The sequence below is a fragment of the Diaphorina citri genome, unplaced genomic scaffold, assembly GCF_000475195.1.
Source record: "Diaphorina citri unplaced genomic scaffold, Diaci psyllid genome assembly version 1.1 scaffold6786, whole genome shotgun sequence".
Lineage (NCBI taxonomy): Eukaryota > Metazoa > Arthropoda > Insecta > Hemiptera > Psyllidae > Diaphorina > Diaphorina citri.
In genome coordinates, this window is record NW_007384162.1 from 7,708 (window position 1) to 11,617 (window position 3,910).

The 3,910-nt window shown below is 38.5% G+C and overlaps 1 long non-coding RNA gene across 2 annotated transcripts in view; it reads right to left on the minus strand.

Moving 5' to 3' along the window:
- Nucleotides 1-2,415: 2,415 nt before the first annotated feature.
- LOC113472650 overlaps nt 2,416-3,910 on the minus strand; it is an 11,200-nt gene continuing 9,705 nt past the window's right edge. The window contains exons 1-2 of one of the 2 annotated variants that reach the window (XR_003394873.1): nt 3,223-3,881; nt 2,416-2,862 (exon numbers count right to left, since the gene is read on the minus strand). This is a non-coding gene — a long non-coding RNA (uncharacterized LOC113472650). Of the gene's footprint in view, nt 2,863-3,222; nt 3,882-3,910 lie in introns of those variants that run through there. The other variant, XR_003394874.1, reaches the window with a different exon arrangement.

Here is a 3,910-nt window from a genome sequence, read left to right on the forward strand (position 1 = left end):
TCCTACAATTGTTGCCAAATCCTAACCCCCCCCTCCGGTGTTGCCAGTTTCCCTCACTAGTGTTCGTACCCGGCTGGTTGTCCTGCTGAGTGATGTCGCCGTGGGCCGTTCCGGCTAACGTCCAACTACATCTCCTACTTCGGCTAAACAGATCTGCCCGATAGAGGTCAGCTGTGCCGCTTGATGCAGCCTGCGCTCTCCTATTGTGGTCAGCTTGGTCAAGGTCAACCGACCTGAAACGCCGCGGCCGGAGGCCAGAAGAACAAAAAAAAAGAAAAGCAGAGTGAGAGAGTTATTTTCATAGGACAAAACAAGAAAGAAGCAAAGGAGAAGATTGATTTGAAGGTACAAAACAAGAAGAAGAAAAGCAGAAGAGAAGAGATTGAATTTGATAGTGACAAACAGAAAGAGAAGCAGAAGAATGAATAGAAGTGTTCATAGATCTGTTGCACTGATGGTGTGGTTTTTTTATTTAATTTATTTTGTATACAGAGAACATGAGGTAAACGAAAAAGTCAATTTTTTTACTTAAAACATTACATTAAGTAAGAGTAAAGGGACTGTATATGTTTACCTGGGTACTACGTAATGACGTAAGGCGGCAATTAACTTTCAAGGCCTCATGATGTACCTGTCAGTGTCCACCTGATAGTGAGTGGGCTGCCTATAGGTACAGACGTAATGAGAAAGTAGTCCCGCAACCTTTATGAAAGACCATCTCACAGTCTATAAATGATTTCAAGTAAAAAAAGGGTAATTTAGGTATAATTATGATTAATTTTACTCTGTTACACGTGGTGGGCACGTGGTCGGCCTTAACAGAATCTGATGGTAGGGTGAAATCCTAAACCCTGATTCACAATAAGTGCCGTCAAGGTCCAGTCACGGTCCGGTAACGGTCCGATCAAAAAGATTGAGTATTCAACACTATCGTTCAAGCAACGTTTCAATGCTTCGGTCATGGCTTCGGTCATATTTTCTTCATTTCTAAGTGGTCTGAACGAAGGAATGTTTGACGTTGCTTGATCGCTGCCTATTCAACTTTACAGTCGCAGCAGTCTCGCTGCCGGTCACGGTCCAGTTTTCGGTCCGATCAAAAAAGATTCGTCGCCGAGAAGTTCCAATTTTGACTGTGGAGCCTGACCGTTTTAACCGTACCTTGCTAAGAACGTCTAGTGTGTACACTCGCATTTACTTGCTTCAACAATCATTTGATCGGACCTGTTTACTGGACCCGGACCGGACCCTTGACTGGCCACTAATATGTGAATCAGGCTTAAAGGTCCGTTCCAAACTTGCATCGGAAAAAGATCGTGTCCGTCAGGTGTCAAGAGAGGCGCAACGTATGCGCCACAAGACACATAATGAGTGACTGCGCCCTGGACATGATGACGCAATAGGCCTACAGGAGCGTAATGCCTTAATGACAACATATACAAGATTGGACCGACACTGATTTATTTAAGTGCAATACCTATCCTACGCGACTACTAGACAAGTCGAGATAGGAAAAAGAAAAATTCCTTAGTTTTTCATTTTTCCAAGTCCTTTGACTTGATACACAACCAAGTAAGCGAATACTGCTCCATCACATTTCTTAATTGGGAGGCAGAACTGAAATACAAGGCACATTACGTAAATTCAAGGATCTACTTAGATATGGAATGTAAGGTTAACATATTGCTTCTTACGTTGCACATACAAGTAAGATCCGTAAGAGCAACGTAAAAAAGCAAGAAAAGAAAAAACATCGCATTTCAAAGTAGATTCTTAAATTACGTATGTCGCTTGAATTTCATAGTTCAGGCCTCACCCAATTAAAAAATATGTACTTTACAAAAAAAAAAAAAAAGTAAAAAAAAAAAAAAAAAAAAAAAAAAAAAAACCCTTAAAACTAATTCAATAATTTATAGTAAGTCGGTAGGTAGGTATTGGACATAAATAAAATCAGTGTCGGTCCACATGTGTAATATTATTGTATTAACATTAAATTGTTCCTATTTTATCAGTGGCGGTCACTACATATGAAAGTCTTCCCACTTCCCACTACACACGACACGATTTTTTTCCGATGACAAGTTGGAACGAACCTTTAAGCCTGATTCACACTATAGTGCCAGTCAAGGTTCGGTCACGGTCCGGTAACGGTCCGATCAAATGATTGTTGAAGGCAAGTAAATGCGAGTGTACACACTAGACGTTCTAGTCAAGGTACGGTAACGGTCAGCTCACAGTCAAAATTTGGAACATTCTCGCGACGAATCTTTTTGATCGGACCGAAACTGGACCGTGACCGGAGCGAGACTGGCACTGTAGTGTGAATAGGCAGCGATCAAGCAACGATCAACATTCCTTCGTTCAGACCAACTAGAAATGAAAGAAAAATGACTGAAGCATGACCGAAGCATGAACGTTGCTTGAACGATAGTGTGAATAGGTACTCAATCTTTTGATCGGACCGTGACTGGACCTTGACTGGCACTATAGTGTGAATCAGGCTTTATTAGAGCTGAAAATATCCGGATAATGAATTATCCGGAACTGAAGTCCGGATACCTGGATCCGCGGCTTCAATTAAAAAGCACAAAGAGTTCAATTAAAAAGCTAATTTTGGTCGCAAACACTCTCCATTTGCAGTAAAATATCGTAAAACTCTGTTTACGTTACGGTATTAAAAATATCTAATGAGGAATCAGTTTTAACTTGAACGAAGTTTGTCTCGGTCCATAAATGGTGCAATACAAAATAGTGTGCCCAAATATTGTATTTCTAGGGCCTACTTTTTGTCTTAACACTAATGAAAGAGATTATAGGATCTAAAATACTCTATGAGTGGTAGAAACATATGTTACACTATCGGACCTGGATAATGAATTATCCGGAACTGAAGTCCAGATATCTGGATCCGCGGCTTCAATTAAAAAGCACAAAGAGTTCAATTAAAAAGCTAATTTTGGTCGCAAACCCTCTCCATTTGCAGTAAAATATCGTATAACTCTGTTTACGTTACGGTATTAAAAATATCTAATGAAGAATCAGAATTTAAGATGAATCAGTTTTAACTTGGATGAACTTTGTCTCGGTCCATAAATGGTGCAATACAAAATAGTGTTTCCAAATATTGTATTTCTAGGGTCTACTTTTTGTCTTAACACTAATGAAAGAGATTATAGGATCTAAAATACTCTATGAGTGGTAGAAACATATGTTACACTATCGGACCTGTTATTGGTCATTGGCTCATTGGTTACTTTGTCAAAGGAGCTTTGCTATTGGTCAATTAAAATATTTTGCCTACATATCTTCCAACTGAACTACCTATTGGTTCAATATTTGGACTATCAAATTTGAATTGTTGAGTCCTGTTTCACAGTCAATTTACAGTTCAAATATAGGCTCAATGAAGAATCTGAATCCAACCTGAATTTTTTTTCGGGCTATCAATCAAATTCTCAATTTAAAATTCAAATTTATTAAATTCACCCAAAAGTGGCAAAGAAAAGTATTTCAATTAAGAATTTCCTGGTTACAATACGTGGACTTTGTTATCCTTTTCTAGGAGATTATGACCTTAAGGTCCATAAACCACAAAGCTACGAGTTACACTAGATCAGATTTCTAAGGACTAAATTTCTGAGGAAGTCGCAGGACTGAATCCATCTCAGTAAAGCTCTAAGACGTCACGCAATTAAACCGAATTCGTCTCTATGCAGATGGTTTTCTTTTTCCAAACTCTTCGTACAATAAATAACATACATAGAGATATCTTAGGACGTTGTAAAACTAAAAATCGTATCTATACACCAATGTAACCGTAGTCTAATGAGTTTCACATTAGAAGTGTTTTTTTTTTTTTTTTTTTTTTTTTTTTTTTTTTTGGGTTTTTTGGGGGTAAAATAATGGTGTTTCT